Here is a 17,916-nt window from a genome sequence, read left to right on the forward strand (position 1 = left end):
AGAGAGAGAGAGAGAGAGAGAGAGAGAGAGAGAGAGAGAGAGAGAGAGAGAGAGAGAGGAGAGAGAGAGAGAGAGAGAGAGAGAGAGAGAGAGAGAGAGAGAGAGAGAGAGAGAGAGAGAGAGAGAGAGAGAGAGAGAGAGAGAGAGAGAGAGAGAGAGAGAGAGAGAGAGAGAGAGAGAGAGAGAGAGAGAGAGAGAGAGAGAGAGACCCTGATCTTCATTGCTTCAGGTTAGTAAAGTTATATAACAAACGCGTCCTAAATCTAGAAGAGCGTCAGTTATGGCGCTTCAAAAACTAAAGGCAAATAAGTATCTGTTCTTTGTAAGTAGTAGTATCTCCGTTGCAGCATTCACTGGTGCTTTCCTACTTCAGTTTTCATGGAGTAAGCCTCTCACGTGTGGGGGGGCTCCACTCACACATCTCTCTTGGACAGAGTGGAGTCGTTTCATCAGCTCTCCTCCTCTTACTGATAGTCTTCTACCCCTCAAATTCCGCCGCCATGTTGCCTCTCTTTCTATCTTCAATCGTTATTTTCACGCTGACAGCTCTTCTGAACTTGCTAACTGCATGCCTCCCCCCCTCCCGCGGTCACGCTGCACACAACTTTCTACTAAAGCTCATCCCTTTACTATTCAAATCACTTACGCACGAGTTAACCAGCATCTTCACTCTTTCATCGCTCACGCTGGTAAACTCTGGAACAATCTTCCTTCATCTGTATTTCCTCATGCCTACGACTTGAACTCTTTCAAGAGGAGGGTATCAGGACACCTCTCCTCCCGAAATTGACCCTTCTTTCGGCCACCTCTTTGGATTCTTTTTAGGAGTAGCGAGTAGCGGGCTTTTTTTATTATTGTTTCCTTTTTTGTACCCTTGAGCTGTTTCCTTTGTTGTAAATATATATATATATATATATATATATATATATCTATATATATATATATATATATATATATATATATATATATATATGTTGGCGTCAAGGACCGCGGCGACACGGTGGGCTCAATACTCGGACGAAAGACGCGACCTCTGCAGAACAAGTGTTAACCTATATGGTGAACGGATCTAAACGCCAAGGCTTTTGGGACACTTGTTATTCATGGGAGAGTGGATGTAACGATAGATGTTAAATGAAGGTAGAAGGAAGAAAATGGAAAAAGTGGATCCGTCCCCACGCGGAACTCTGCCTTGTGTGGCTGTACGTGGCCGCTGTGACCGTGGCGCGGAGGTATATCCTGGAGGCATATCAGCCCCAAGCCGCCGCCATGGTGCACGAAGAGTACAGAACGGTGGCATGTGGCACGCAGCCCGAGAGAGCGTTGGGTGGTGGGCAGCGGGCAAGAACAGTATGTGGGTAGACGGAGAAAGCACGACGCCATCCAGGAAGTATCTCTACATTAATTAATTAATTGAGCCTCATCAGCAGGACGGGCACAAGGACGCCACCCCTACCTCCGTCTAGAACAGCTGTTTTCAGAGAACTAAATTAAATAATGGAAAACTAATCAGTCAATATGAACAAGTCCTCAAGGACCAGTACAAAATCACTAGGCTTAAAGATGACAGGTCTTGGCTCATGATCTGTTCAGCAAAGGAATATCATGTTTGTACGTGCTGAAACACAAGCTGATTGAAATAGAGAAAAGGAGTTTCGACATAAAATCGCAAATCAGGGTAATGCAATATTTTGCAATTCGACTATAAAACTGTATCGTCCAGGGAATCACAGGTCAGCCGCTATAATACCACCAGTCCCTGACGCCGCTGGTGTTCTAAAAGACTAGAGGAAAGGAACAGACAACCATACACCTTCTTCCCAACGAAATAAGATATTATCGCCCTGTCTGTTTCTCCACCTCTATTCGTATAACAGTCTCTCTCTCTCTCTCTCTCTCTCTCTCTCTGATACTCTCTCTCTCTCTCTCTCTCTCTCTCTCTCTCTCTCTCTGTGTGTGTGTGTGTGTGTGTGTGTGTGTGTGTGTGTAATTCAGCACGGCCTGATCACGAGTTGGACTCGTAATCGCCAGCAGGTACCCTCCCGACATGTGCAAGTGCTCTTTTATAGTCGATCTCTGGGTACTGCCAGGACCTCACACACCACACACCCCATCCCCCTGCTCAAGCGGGGACAGTAACCACTCCTACAACGGAAATAATCCGGCCTGAGCGGGCTGGAACAGCCGCCGTGTCAGGCTATGAAGCCTGGCAGCGCAGCTCTCTAACCAGCTGCGCCACGGTGTGTGTGTGTGTGTGTGTGTGTGTGTGTGTGTGTGTGTGTGTGTGTGTGTGTTTTATTGTTAAAGCCCGAGAGTGATCGTACCAAAGCCTTGAGCAAGACATGTGGTGGTGGTTCCTCCTTTTGTTCTCCTGCGAATACGTCCGCGAAGCGGAAGATCAGTTTTTTTACAGTAGAGGTCGGCCTCGATGAGGAATCTTTTATTTCCGAGCGAAACCAAAAATTCTCGTGTAAAGGTGGGAGCTCAAAGTTTGCTGGGAACTGAGATGAACGCTCTGCTGAATGCTGGAGACTTTTTTCTGGGCCACTTCAGTTAGCCAATGCACCGCACGTGTTTTTTTTTGTTTTTTTGTTTTTTTGAGGGGGGTGTCCAATTTTCATACACCGTTAAAATAGCTGAGAGTTTTCTCATATTCATCCTGTTATATTCTATACCTACTAGGCCTTTCTACTCGGGTGTGTAACCCGGACATCTCTACAGTTAGGAACGAGAAAAGCAATAAAAGCAGATCAGTACAGGTACAAGGCAGCTTCAGGTAGCAAGATTAAGTGAATGAAAATAACTGCGATAACTAACGTTTGCATCATACATCATACACTCGTACATGCCCCTTGTGTGAGACGCCGCTCAACTCGTGCCTCTAGTGACATTTTGTATTTGTTGAAGTCACGAATGATAAGACGTAAAGGAAGGATGAGATTTTTCACGTTAATGGGGAACTCCTTAACAACTCTCCTTCACCAGTCCTCCACGCAAACTCCTCAGTAACTCTACTTCACCAGTCCACCAGTCACAGCTATGACAGCGTCCGGACAGCAGCGATATGCAAATGAAAGGCTCGCCGGACAAAGTAAATAACTCGGTAAGGGGTGCACACGAGAGACATGACACCAACACCACTGGGAGGAGCCACCTTACGGACTGCAACACCATTCTCCTACTCAGTTAAGCAGGGATGCGGGCGTAGAGGGTCTGCTTAGGTCAGCCTCCTCAGCCGCTGATGTGGCATGATAACATAAGAACATAAGAACATAAGAACGCAGGAGTCTGCAAGAGGCCGGTAGGCCTGTACGAGGCAGCTCCTTTGACCCTAAGCTCCCGTGTATCTAACCCCACCTAATATCGCTGTCCATGAATTTATCTAGTCTATTTTTGAATGTGACAATTGTATTGGCACTCACCACATGACTGCTAAGCCTATTCCACTCATCCACCACCCTATTAGTAAACCAATTTTTGCCTATGTCCCTGTTGAATCTGAATTTATCCAGTTTAAACCCGTTACTTCGTGTCCTACCCGGTTCTCTTACCAACAAAACCTTATGAATGTCTCCCTTATTAAAGCCCTTCATCCATTTATAAACCTCGATCATGTCTCCACGCACCCTTCGCCTTTCTAGAGAATGCAAGTTTAACTGTTTGAGTCTTTCCTCGTATGGCAAGTTTCTCAACCCCTGAATCATCTTAGTCATCCTCCTCTGCACCGATTCTAACATTTTGATATCCATTCTATAGTAGGGTGACCAGAACTGAACCGCATAGTCAAGATGAGGTCTAACTAATGCTAAATATAGTTTGAGGAAGACTTCGGGGCTTCTGTTGCTTACGCTCCTTGAAATAAATCCCAGTACCCTATTAGCTCGATTTCTAGCTTGAATGCATTGTGCCCTTGGACGGAGATCAGAGCTCACTAAGACCCCTAAATTCCTCTCGCACCCAAACCTGCTTATAAGAGTGTCATTTAAGCAATAGTTATGAGAGGGGTTGTTCTTACCTACACTCAGAATACTGCACTTCCCTACATTGAACTCCATATGCCATTTATCCGCCCAGTCATATAATCTGTTGAGTTCACCTTGGAGAATACTAGCGTCCTGATCCGACTCAATTACTCTACCGATCTTGGTATCATCTGCAAATTTACTAACATCACTACTAATTCCTGTGTCTAAGTCATTGATATAAATAATAAACAAAAGTGGACCTAATACCGAACCTTGTGGGACCCCACTCGTAACACATCCCCAGTCAGATCTTTTACCATTGATTTGCACTCTTTGCTTCCTATTGCTAAGCCACGCCTTGACCCAGTTCAAAACTTTACCCTCTACTCTCGGTGAGACGCACGCACGACCACCGACACCGACACACACACACACACACACACACACACACACACACACACACACACACACACACACACACACACACACACCTCCCTTTCTATTTCACTCCCTGACACATTCCGTGGTAGTCACATTTGTAAATCTAGAGCAAGCACTGTACAAATTTCATCCCAATAGATATAAAAAGTCTGAGGGCTCACATTTTTTTTAGTTTACATTCGGTACCACATCCATGGGCAAGCGAGGTTCAAAAGAACTTAGTCATGAAAATAAAAACGCCATACAATGGTTTCATCTATATATCTTACGACACAATGCAGTAATTGAAGCAGTAACTTGAAGACTGTTTAGATTACGGGCAGCTCAACATTTGAGCTTGGGATGCGAAAATTCCTACACCGTTCCCCACAGCCCATGATCGACTGACTGCATGGTTATGAAATCATGTTCTCGCAACCGTGCCAAGAAAATATAAAAATACAAAACATTACCTGAATGAAATAAACGATGTAGTGAGTGTGTCACTGGGAGCGATATCCCGGTGCGTACAAAGCCTAGGATTATGCGTTAGGCACAAGACAACATCCACCCTCCGGACTGAGTGTCACCGCCGCGTGAAGAACTTCCCGTGCGTGTTACAGCATTTAACCACCGAGTCAATAAAAGCCTCCATGAAGTAGCTGTGCATCAGCCGCATGGATTTCGATCATCAATACTAAGGCGAGAAAGGAAAAGCAGGCAAACGTAAGGGCCACTGCGACTCGATGAGGGAAAGAAAATGCTATGAAACTGCCCGTGAAAATATTAGATAACCTGCCCACTTTCCGCAACAGCTAATCACATTTACACAAAATAATTCGTTTGGAAGCCATAAGCCGTTGACTGGTTTTACTTATTTTTTCCTCGGTGGCGCACGACCCACATTTACTCGGCATGGATTTTACACATTTTATTTCCACAAAACATTTCCTTCCGGAGCGTTTCTTGAATGAACGCTTTCCTTAAGCTCAGCTCCTTGACCGGGACTCCAACTAAGGGGTCTGCGGCGCCCCAGCACTCGTGGCTAAGAGCGGCGCGGCCCGAGCACCACTCACAGCCTCGCCGCGCCCTAATAGCTCCCCGGACGAGCATCCTCAGCGACGTAGGATGAAGCAAAGTATGGCGGTGGCGGCAGCGGCGGCGGGAGAGTAGGGAGAGAAGGGGTGAAACTAAGGAGAAACAGACACCTAAGAAAAATTGGATACTGTTGGAGGTGACAGTCACCCTAACTCGCCTGTCTCCTAAACGTGTGAGTAATTAAACTATTCCCTTCACTGTAGCGCCCCCCCCTTACCCAGCACCCGGCCTCACTCTCCCTCCCCGGCGCCTGAAAGTGTAGTCGGTGCAAGGCTACTGCGGCCGAACAGATGAAAGTTTCGTTACATACTTAGACTCGCGAGGGAAATGACGGAAAAATGATATGAAAAACATGCAAAAATAGAAATAAATATAAAAAGTAACGACTCTGAATAGATTTTCTTCTCCATCCACCAGTACCCCCCCCCCCCACCTACCACTATGCCACCACAACCACCACCACTGCTTTTACCGGATGATTTTAGAGACAAGATCTGGCGCACGTAAAACAGTCACACGCCATCACTCGCCTCTTTAATTTAATCCTTTCTCCTCAAGCAATATTTTTCTTCCTAATTCCTCCCGAGCTTTCCTATTCTTCCTGCTTTTCCTAATCCCTCATCAATCTTTCGCAGTGGTTTATTTTACATTCTCCTTCTCTTGTTTCCGCCTCTCTTCTCCCTTCCTCTTCCACCTCCTTTTCCTCCTTAGATACAATGTTTCTTTCTCTTGGCTTTTATTACTCCTCCTTTCTTCCTTCTTCTCCTCTGGCACTCATTCCTCCCTCAAGACAGCAAACACGCACACGCACACAAACACACACACACACACACACACACACACACACACACACACACACACACACACACACACACACACACACACTCCCTCTCTCCCCCTTCCTCTGCCTTTCTATTCCTCTCCCTCTTCTTCTCCCCCTCCCATCGTCGGATGCTGCACGTCTCCCCGCTTACTGAGACTCCATCGTAAGCCTTCATCGTTTTATTATCGCCTTGGGTATCGTTTCCAGTGGGCGGGCATTGCCACAGCCCAGCCCGTTAAGCCCTAATATACGGATTCTCTTCCTTTATTTACACACTCTGCCGTTTTATCACTTTTACTCTGCGAACTGCAATATTGTTTTCTTTTTTTATACGTGTGAAGTCTTGTTGTCTCAGTCGCTTCTTTCAGCCTTTCTTCCTCTCTCCTCGTCCCTTTCCTCCTATTTCACCATTTTATTTTTCTCTCGGCTTCTATTTCTCCTCCTTTCTTTCTTCCTTTTCTTCCTGAAGACTTGGAGAGGAGACTGAGACAACGACCCCGGAAGCTGCATTGATATTGTCGCATCGCACTCCAGAAAAAAAAAAATATATATCACGGAGAAGATCACCGTAACACCCTCGGTAAAGACGCCTCCCTAATACCTGCGCGGAGAGAAAGGAAGCAGCGGGAAAAGGAAAAGACGCAGGACCCGCAGCAAGACTTACGATGATGACGCAAAAAAGAGTGAGGTTATATGATAGTGGAGGATATCGTTAACATTCTTATATAACGCCTGCGAGAGAGAGAAAGAGAGAGAGAGAGAGAGAGAGAGAGAGAGAGAGAGAGAGAGAGAGAGAGAGAGAGAGAGAGAGAGAGAGAGAGAGAGAGAGAGAGAGAGAGAGAGAGAGAGAAATGGACATGCACGAGGAAATAATGATAATAGTAGTAGTAGAAGTAACATAAGTAGTAATGGTAGTAACAACAACAGTAGTAGTCGTACTAGTAAAAGCAGTAGCAGTAGTAGTGGTGGTAGGCCTAGTAATAGTAGTAATATTGAATGTGTTGTAATAAAAGAGAAAGTAATATAATAGCAGCAAAAACTGAGGAGGTTCGCTGACAGAAGAGGGAAAAAAAGAAGAAGAAAAATGGTATTATTCTCAGACTTAATGCATTTCTTTCGTCTCGTTTTTAGTGATGATGATGGAGGTGGTGGTGGAGAGGATGAAAATAAAAGTTAAGGGGATGGTGGTAGTGATGGTAGCTGAAATAGTGGTAGTGGTGGTGGTGGTGATACATAGGAATACATAGGAAGAACAGACACCAGAAGACGTATCAGTCTGTGGCGAGGATGTCTGTTTACTACCGCTACTACTAGTAATCTACGTGTGGTAGGATAGGACAGAATAGATGAAGGCGAATAGATGGTGGTGGTTGCGATAGTGGTGGTGGTGGTGGTGGTGTTGATGGTGATGGCGGTAGTGGCGGTGGTGATGTTGGTTGCGATAGTGGTGATGGTGATGCAAGGAACGCTGTGCTTCTCCTCTGATCTCAAACGGTGGGGGAGGGAGGAAGCGATGGCGCAGGAAGCACGCGTTCTCCCCCCTCCCCCTCCCCAACTTACCCCCCCCCTCTCTCTCTCTCTCTCGTAATTCTGTTTAATGAGCAAGCAATCGAACGAGCGACCCACAACAAATTGTACGCTAATCACCCGTAACAAGTAGACAACCCCAGCGCGGTCCATACACCAAGCGGGCGGAGGGAACAGACCACGGTCGTTAATTAATCGCCAGGTATAATTAAGCCAGTTACCGTTCATTACCCTAATCATGATAAACGTGCGCCCCCCCCCCCCTCTCCCCACACCCATGGCACCCTCACCCGTCACACGTATCCCTCCCTGCATTTGTTACTGACCGTGATGAAAAAAATAAATGATAAAATTCTTGGTGATGAATGTGACTGAGTTAATTTTTCATCGGATGTGTGCGAGACGAGTGGGTGGCGGAGAACACTTACGTACGGCGAGGCCCTGAGTCCCGGACGTTCACCAAGTTTCAACGTACCTGGAAAGTAAGAAAGAAACGTTTAAGTAATGAAGTGAAACAGGCAAATAAAAAGTAGCGAAGAAAACATGGATGAGAAGGCAACTGAAATCCTGGCGGGTTATAAAGAGCTAGGCTACTTACGTTAGTGGTTCAGTCTATCTAGCAGAGTCAAGAGGAGGAGGAGGAGGGGGAGAGGGAGGAAGGGGGAAAAGGGAGGGGAAGGGGAGGGGGAGGAAGAGGTAAAAAAAATCCCGTTAAAAAGGATATTAACAATTATCACATCAGCAGCAACAAAATATCAACAATACCATCAATAATAATAATAATAATAATAATAATAATAATAATAATAATAATAATAAAAATAATAATAATAATAATAATTAATGATAAAAATGAGGAGAGAGAGAGAGAGAGAGAGAGAGAGAGAGAGAGAGAGAGAGAGAGAGAGAGAGAGAGAGAGAGAGAGAGAGAGAGAGAGAGAGAGAGAGAGAGAGAGAGAGAGAGAGAGAGAGAGAGAGAGAGAGAGAGAGAGAGAGAGAGAGAGAGAGAGAGAGAGAGAGAGAGAGAGAGAGAGAGAGAGAGAGAGAGAGAGAGAGAGAGAGAGAGAGAGAGAGAGAGAGAGAGAGAGAGAGAGAGAGACTACAACTCCGACGACGAGGACGACGACAACGAAGACAGAGATAAAATATAAAACCGAAAAGAAAAGTTTAAATTAATTAATGCTGGCAGGAGAAGGCTATAATTGGATATAATAAGAAGAGGGAGAGCAGAAGGGCCGGGGATGGAGGGCCTACCTGAGAGATGCCTGTTTACGTGAAGGAAGGGGGGAGGGAGACAGCGCGAGAAAAGAACAAGAGGATTGGGGGAGAAGATGCACCTTGCTAACGAAAGGCGAGAGGCAAAAGGAGGCGCAGGTGTAGGGGAGGAGGGGAGCACCTAGTTAGTGTAAGAGTGAGAAGCGCCTCAAGGAATTACGCTACAAGTGAGGTGTGGCTCTTGCCCTGGCTAGCGGAGGAGGGATGGCAGGAGGGAAGATGAAGTGGGGCGAGGGCAAGTTACGTGAGGTGAGATGAGGTGAGGTGCGGTAAGGTGGGGTGAGGTGAGGTAACGAAAGGTGAGTTGAGGTGAGGTGAGATGAACTGAGGTGAAGAGAGGTGAGGTGAGGTGAGGTAAGGAAAGGTAACGGGAAGTAATGTGAGGTGAGGGGTTGGGAAAGCAGTGGGTGCTGTTTTGGTATGTTATCTACCATGTGTTTTCTGTTTAGCAAGGTAGATAACACTCCAAAACAGACGCGTACCAGGTAGGCAGAAATAACGAGGAAGATAACATACCCAAACAGCACCAAACAGGGTATACCTATAATAGTTCACGAATGAACGAGGGCAGCTAGGAAGGAGAGGAAAAGAAAGGACAGACATATAATAATGACGAGTGCAGACATGCTGGGGTGAAGGCGTGAGAAGACATAAGAGCACTACATGGATAATGGAGGAATAAAAAAAAAATAAGGTATGGAGGATAAGAGGCGGGAAAGCCATATTTGCATAACTCTCGAAGCGACACGGACCGCCATAACAAGACTGAAGTTCGGTATGGGTGAAGGAAGAGGTGAGAGAGGGAGAGGGAGATGAAGAATGGGGTGAAGAATGAAGTGATGGAACGGTGAATGTTGGTGAAGTGAATGAAGAGTGAATATTGGGGTGGTGAAGGGGAAGCTGAATACAGGAGGGGGTGAGGAAGGCTGCATACTGGGGAGGTAGATGGGAGACGATGATGGGTGAGGGGAGGAAAGGCTGAAAACTGTGGAGGTAGAGGGGAGGGGGAACGCTGGATGAGGTGCAGAAAGGCTGAATACTGGGGAGGTAGAGGGGAGGGGGAACGCTGGATGAGGTGCAGAAAGGCTGAATACTGGGGAGATAGAGGGGGGCAAAATCTTGGATGGGGGGGAGAAACGCAGGATGAGGTATAGAAAGGCTTATTACTGGGGTGGTAGACGGGAGGGGGAACTGGATGAGGTGCAGAAAGGCTGAATACTGGGGTGGTAGAGGGGGGCAGGATCTTGGATGGGGGGAGAAACGCAGAATGAGGTACAGAAAGGCTTATTACTGGGGTGGTAGAGGGGAGGGGGAACGCTGGGTGAGGTGAGGAGAAGCTGAATACTGGGGAGATGGAGGCAAGGGTGTTACCTGGCTAGCGTAGGGGCGACACCAGGCTGGTATAGAGGACGTAGAGGATAAGTAACAGCACCACCAGAATGGCGTAAGTCACCGCCACGGCGTGCTGCTCTGTCCCCGTAGGCATCTTGAACCCCGCCCGGAGGAGGAGGACGAGGAGAAAGAGGAGGAGGGGGAGGAAGAAGAGAGTGAAGAGAGGAGGGAAGTGGAAGTAGAGGAAGGGGAGTGACGGGTTGAAGGGTCAGTGAGGGTTCTCGGCGTTGGATGGGCGGTACGATCAACGCAAATTGGAGTGGAAACGGAGACTGAGGGAGCCGGAGGGGTGGAGGACGAGTGGAGTGGAAGAGGAGGAGGATGTGGAGCAGGAAGAGGAGGAGGTGGTGGAGGGCGGTGGTGGTCACAGCGGGGTGTAAGGCAGAACTGATTGGCCAGACCTCTTGGCCATGCCTACCCTCCTCCCTCCTCCCTCGTCACCCCCATGCACTTTCTTCTTCCTACCAGTCGGTGCCTCCCCACAGCCTCCCTTTCTCCCTTCCTCCTACCCTCCCTCCCTGCCCAGCCACCCTTCACCATTTGGGAACAAAACACCACCAACTGTTTGAACACCTTTGTCCCATTACCAAGCTTTCTGCCTGGCTCCATGCCTCCACGCGCTCGGAAGGAGGAGGAGGAGGAGGAGGAGGAGGTGGAGTTGGAGGAGGAGGAGGAGGTAGCAGGCGAAGGTGGAGGAAGAGGACGATGAGAAGGAGGAGGAGGAGGGAGGAAGAAAAATTAGCAGCATACCAAGAGAAGGAGCAGCACGAGGATCTCAAGGACCAGTATAAGGAGGAGGAGGAGGAGGAGGAGGAGGAGGAGGAGGAGGAGGAAGGCTGAAGAAGGCCGAGAAGGACAAAAAGGAGGAGGAGGAGAAGGAGGTGGACTGAAGAAGGTGGAGGAGGAAGAAGAGGAAGAGGAGGAATGAGTTGAAGGAAGGTAAGGAGAAGGCAGAATAACAGTTGAAGAAGGAGGAGGAGGAGAGTTGATAAATACTCACCATTTGACATGAAAGCGAAGGAAAAGCAGGCACCCACTTTTTACTCTCCCTTCCCCTCGCTCCTTCCCCCCTCCCCCCCTCCCTCCCCCCATTTTTCGAGTTAGCAGTGTAAACAAACAGATCGGAATTAGCTCTCCTTGGCATATTGAAGACGGCGGCCAAAGGGGTTTGATTATAACGCTCTCTCTCTCTCTACGACGTAAGAGCTAAAGGATCTTATTTCTCTTCTTCTTCTTTTTCTTCTTTTTCTTCTTCTTCTTCTTCTTCTTCTTCTTCTTCTTCTTCTTCTTCTTCTTCTTCTTCTTCTTCTTCTTCTTCTTCCTCCTCCTCCTCCACCCCCTCGTCCTCCTCCCTTTCAACTTGCTAATGCAGGTTCTGTTCTTATCAGAGTCAGTTATGGGCAGATGGTATTCGTAAGGATAAACAGAGCAAAGAGGCGCGGGGAGACAGGAAAGACGGAAGTATAAAAAGGGAAGACAGGCAGAAGGAAGACGGAGAAGGAAACAGATGGAAATCAATAAAAAAGGGGAGAAGAGAGAAAGAAGAAATACATATGTAGATAGAAGGAAAGGAAGTAAAGACGGAGGGAAAGAGAGGAAGAAGTAGGAGAAAAGAAGGAGGCAGGAACGAAAAAGACAAAGAGGGAAGGGAAGAGAGGAATGACGGAGGAAGAAAAGGGGAAGAAATCAGAAACGACAGGCGGAAGACGAAGGGGGGAGAAGGAAAGGCAGGAGAGTCAGGGGAAAACGTAAATTAACACCGAAAATGAACATAGATAAAAATAAAAGAAGGAAAAAAACAAAAATACATATGTAGATGGACGGAAAGGAAGGAGAGGAAAGTCAGTCGGGGTGAATAAGAGGAAGAAATAGAGAACATCGGGAGGCAGGGATGAAAGAAACGACAGTACAGCGGCGGGGTATAATTAACAGATATTATAATCCTGTCCCTCATGGCTCCACCCTCTCTCTGTTCTCCTCTTATCCTCCTGTGCATGTTCTTCTCTCTTCTTTCTGCTTCTTCCCGCTGCTAATCCAACTCCTCCATTAGCTTCTCTCTGTTTATCTTCGCTATTTTGAGGCCAAGGGCGCACGCTGTATATTTCCATACTTGATTATATTACAAATACCTCCTCCTCCTCCTCCTCCTTCTCCTCCTCCTCCTCCTTCTCCCTGTCTTCATCTTTCCCTTCGTCGTCGTCTTTGTCGTCTCATTCCGCGGCCAGATAATAATAATCTAAAGAGGCGGGGAAAATAATGTGAGTGACTGCGAGGAATGTATACGTAGCGAGTCAGAGTAAAAGGTTGGAGAGGGGAAGATAAGAGAAGGGAAGAGGAGAAGAGGGGTGGGGGGTGGGGAGAAGAGGGGAAGGGGGGCATGATGGGAAGGGAGGGCAAAGGAACGGGAGGGGCGGGGGAGAAGAGGGGAAGAGAGGGAAGGAAGGGAGGGAGGGAGAAAGAGGGGAAGGGAAGGGAAGGAAGGGAAGGAAAGGGAACGAAAAGGAAGGAAAAGGAAGGAAAGGAAAGGAAAGGAAGGGAAGGGAAGGGAAGGGAAGGAAAGGTGAGGGAGAAGGGAAGGGAAGGGAGAGAGGAGGAGCACAGCGAGGACTGGAGTGGAGGGGTGGAGTAATGTAAGAGGGGGAAGAAAAGTTAAAGAAGTGATAGAGAAGGAGACAGCGGTGGAGAAGGCATAAAGGGGAAGAGGAAGAGAGATAGGAGGCGAGGGAAGGGTAGAAGAAAGGTGTTTAGACAGGCAAAAAACAGTAACGGTGGACAGTGACGTCAGGGAGATAAGAGAACACTCCTTCAGCTCTATGTGTGTGTGTGTGTGTGTGTGTGTGTGTGTGTGTGCGTGTGTGTCTCTCTCTCTCTCTCTCTCTCTCTCTCTCTCTCTCTCTCTCTCTCTCTCAAAATAATGGACGAGTAAGTCTTGGGTGAATAAGTTGCTCGTTTCAATGCCGGTTCTGTTGTGTGTTGTGTAAAATTAAATCACTCATCTGAAGACAATGCCATCTCACTAACACAGGTAATCAAGACGAGAGCAAGGAGAAGAGCAGCATGCAGCTCGTGACGCGGATATGAAAAAGGAAATGGAAAAGAATGTATGAGAAAAGCGGGGGAGGAGATCCACTCACGATAAGAAGCGGAAAACACCCAGAGGCATCACACACCCTTCTGTCTCTGTTATTCTAATGATGAGAATTTCTCCATAATGATCTAACATCATTCATTCATTTTATGTTTTGCCTTCAAATTCATGTTACAGAAAAGGAATTCGCAAGGTGACCGACTTTTTATGACCCTCAAAATTCGTCTCGAACACGAGACAGAAAATTAGGAATATTTTCTGAGTGTATTTCGTATTATTGAAAATAATGTTAACAATTTCTTTGATCCATAGAAGCCTCTTTGTTCATTACCACATTGTTTCAAAAAGTTACGAGTATTAAAATGAAAACTCTGAAAACCTTTTGTTCTAAAAAAAAGCAAACCATAATTTTTTGGTGCATTCCTGCAGACGCTAAATGTATTCACACGAAATTCATTTGTAACTTTGCTTTCAAACATTTTGCCAACAAACAGAGACAAACGGAGAGAGGGGCAGTAAAACACAGGGACAGACATGCGAGCAGAAAGATACAAACATACATATAGACAGACAGATAGACAAATAGACAGGCAGGCAGGCAGAGCAAAAACAAGACAGTTGCACAAGCATACACTAACAAGAGCGTTTAAGAGCTTAAATCCTGACGGGAAAAATATGGAAAACAGAATAAAGAAATAAGTCATTCGATAAACGAGACTTGTCGGAGACGGGCAAAAACAGACACTGACACAAACAAAAACGTACAGCCACTTGTAAATACGTAACAGACAGAGAAACCACCAGACAGGCAGAGAAGGAAGTCTCTCTCTCTCTCTCTCTCTCTCTCTGTGTGTGTGTGTGTGTGTGTGTGTGTGTGTGTGTGTGTGTGTGTGTGTGTGTGTGTGTGTGTGTGTGTGTGTGTGTGTTTCTCTATTTCTCTTTGTTTCTCTTTCCGTTTTTCTGTCTGTTTCGCTTTGTTTCTCTGTCTGTTTCTCTTTCTGTTTCTCTGTCTGTTTAGCTTTCCGTTTCTGTCTGTTTCTCTGTTTCTCTTTGTTTCTCTCAGTTTCTCTTTCTCTGTCTGTTTCTCTTTCTATTTCTGTCTGTTTCTCTGTTTCTCTGCCTGTTTCTCTGCCTGTTTCTCTTTCTGTTTGTTTCTTTTTTTGTTTCTCTTTCTGTTTCTTTGTTTCTCTGTCAATTTATCTTTCCGTTTCTCTGTCTGCTTCTCTGTCTATTTCTGTCCGTTTCTCTGTGTTTCTCTGTCTATTTCTGTCCGTTTCTCTGTGTTTCTCTGTCTGTTTCTCTAAGACCACCACCACCATTCTCTTCGTCTTCCCTACTACCATGGAACCTCCACCACCAATACTTCCTTTCTTCCTTCCCTCCTCCGCTCCACCACCACCAACAACAACAATAGCAACAATACTACCAGAGAAGCTGCATTGCTCCCACTCTCTCGGTTTTCCAAGGCAAACAAATAATGAAATGAAACTAAAAGGAAAAAAAAATTCCTGCAATCGCGTGCCTTTCAACGGTTCTACGGTGGAAATAGAAGTGAAACATTTTCCTGCATGAAATATTTGCACACACGCACACTCCCACTCTCTCCCTTTCTCCCTCTCTCTCTCTCTCTTGGTGGTGCGTAACACAGCCAGGCGAGAGAAACGCGCCGACAGCAGAAGACAGCGATATATCACCCTCTGCACGACAGGGCACACAGCAATAACCCTACTACCACTGCCGCCATGACAGCGCCACACCAAACACCTCCACGCCCTGCCATGTACACCACTGCACTAATGACGCCGAGGTACATTTGGGAAAAGCTACACCAATACACCGTAACACACCTTGGATTGGATCGTCACAACACACACCTCGCTGCGCCGCCATGGAACACTGCAACACCGATAAACTGAAATGTTTTGCTGAAATGCCGGCCTCTATCAACACGCCCAAACCTCTCAACAACTAACCCTCACGGCTCTTTGAAAAATACACAATGCAAAATACACTTCGGTTAATAAGAGAGCTCAGAAGGCGCCGTTATCAAAACCCAAGGAAAGGATGGAAGCATACCACTAGATCCCAACACCTACGAAATAATGAAGCAAACCACTTTTATTAGAGATTTTAAACCACGTGTAATATTTTCTTGAGGAGTGAAGAAGGAATAATATTTATGAAAGGAGGCCATAGAGATCACTTTTATCCTACCTCTCCAGTCATCTATATCATCAATAGCTTTTCATGTTCATCCTCCTCCCCTTAACACGAAGCAGAACGAGACGAATTCCACCACTCTCTAGAAAGGCGAAGGTTGCGAGGAGACTTGATCGAACTCTATAAATGGATGAAAGGCTTTAATAAAGGGGATGTCAATAAGATTTTGAAAGTAAAAGAGCCAGGTAGGACGCGTAGCAATGGTTTTAAGTTAGACAAATTTTAGATTCAACAAAGACATAGGCAAGAATTGGTTCACCAATAGAGTGGTGGACGAATGGAACAGGCTTGGGAGCCATGTTGTGGGTGACAATACCATAGCTACATTCAAGAAGAGGTTAGATAAAGCCATGGATGGTGAAATAAGGTGGGGTTGAGTGTACAGGAGCTGCCTTGTATAGGCCAACCGGCCTCTTGCAGACTCCTTACGTTCTTATGTTCTTATGTTAATAGTTCGATACAACGGATAGGTTCGTAAGCGCCCAAACCAAACGTAAAACACTACGAAAAATTCTTGTTTATGGTTTGATGTTCATATAGTGGGGAAGACTTGAGAAAACTATACGAAAAAACTCTTAAGTATCTGGTGAGCGCGGAAAACTAAACAATCATGAACTGTAATGTTTTATATATATATATATATATATATATATATATATATATATATATATATATATATATATATATATATATATATATATATATATATATATATATATATATATATATATATATATATATATATATATATATATATATATATATATATATATATATATATATATATATATATATATATATATATATATATATATATATATATATATATATATATATATATATATATATATATATATATATATATATATGAGACAGTGTTGGACTGTGGAATTTGCTTAAGGAGCCGAGGTGAGGGACGAAAGGGAGTTTGGGTGTTTTGAAGAGGCTTACAACGACCTATAAGAACCACCTCAATCTCCTCCTCCTTCAGGTTCATTTACATAAAATATGGGGAAGCTGGTGAAGTGAATAGACGACCAGAATAACATAGAGATAAGGTGTTACTAAGCTGAATTGCAAAAATTTTCTCACCCTCGTCCTCTCCAACTTTCGCTTTTAACAGATATTAGGGAATATGAAATGAGGTAAAGTGAAGGAGGGGTGGGGTGGAAGGGGGCGGACATTACAGTGAGGTGGGAGAGAGTTGAAACTTTAAAGAGCTGTAGGAATTTTCTCATTCTCCTCCTTTTCTTCGACCTTTGACACAAAACAGGTGAGGTCGGGTGAAGTGATAATATGTAGGCTGAAATTCCGTGTGAGGCTTTGAGGTGGTGAGGTGCGAGAAGCCTTTCCGCCATCTGCTAAGCCAAGTCCTCAAGGGAAGGCACTTCAGAGCGAGTCAAAGACGAGCCAAGGGACACGAGGCAGAAACGAGGTGAATGTAGCTTTGCTCCTCACGGGCGATTAGGAGGCATCTGGCGGCTAAGGGGAGAGATGCTGCACGGGTCTTGGCGAAGGGAGGGGGGCTAGGGGAAAGGGGGGGAGAGAGAGAGAGAGAGAGAGAGAGAGAGAGAGAGAGAGAGAGAGAGAGAGAGAGAGAGAGAGAGAGAGAGAGAGAGAGAGAGAGAGAGAGAGAGAGAGAAACGCAATACCACCGGGAGAGCCAATCCGGTGACAGCATATAATTGAGGGCACACACAAGGCTACCGGCTGCCCCTTCATGGAACTACGGCCTGTCGCTCACGCCCCCCCCACCCACCCCCAACACCCACCCACCAACACCCACATACATCAGAACGTCCTATTTCTACCTGTACCACATGAAATTCTGTAGGAGCCCACTTTTTGTTCGCACTTTTTTTTCTTTCCGCCCTTTGCATAAAATCTCCCTTTGAAGTTGAATATAAATGAATAAATTGAGAGAGAGAGAGAGAGAGAGAGAGAGAGAGAGAGAGAGAGAGAGAGAGAGAGAGAGAGAGAGAGAGAGAGAGAGAGAGAGAGAGAGAGAGAGAGAGAGAGAGAGAGAGAGAGAGAGAGAGAGAGAGAGAGAGAGAGAGAGAGAGAGAGAGAGAAAGTCAACAATAACAGACATGCTACTCAAGTCAGCC

The 17,916-nt window shown here is 45.9% G+C and overlaps 1 protein-coding gene across 2 annotated transcripts in view; it reads right to left on the bottom strand.

Moving 5' to 3' along the window:
* LOC127009638 (ligand of Numb protein X 2-like) overlaps positions 1-17,916 on the bottom strand; it is a 68,919-nt gene that overhangs the window by 47,123 nt on the left and 3,880 nt on the right. Inside the window, exon 1 of one of the 2 annotated variants that reach the window (XM_050882891.1) lies at positions 10,480-10,884. The exons of the other annotated variant lie outside the window; for it this stretch is intronic. The gene's annotated coding sequence lies outside the window, so the exon portion shown is untranslated. Of the gene's footprint in view, positions 1-10,479; positions 10,885-17,916 lie in introns of those variants that run through there. 2 annotated transcript variants of the gene reach the window in all.

This window comes from Eriocheir sinensis, chromosome 41 (genome assembly GCF_024679095.1).
Source record: "Eriocheir sinensis breed Jianghai 21 chromosome 41, ASM2467909v1, whole genome shotgun sequence".
Lineage (NCBI taxonomy): Eukaryota > Metazoa > Arthropoda > Malacostraca > Decapoda > Varunidae > Eriocheir > Eriocheir sinensis.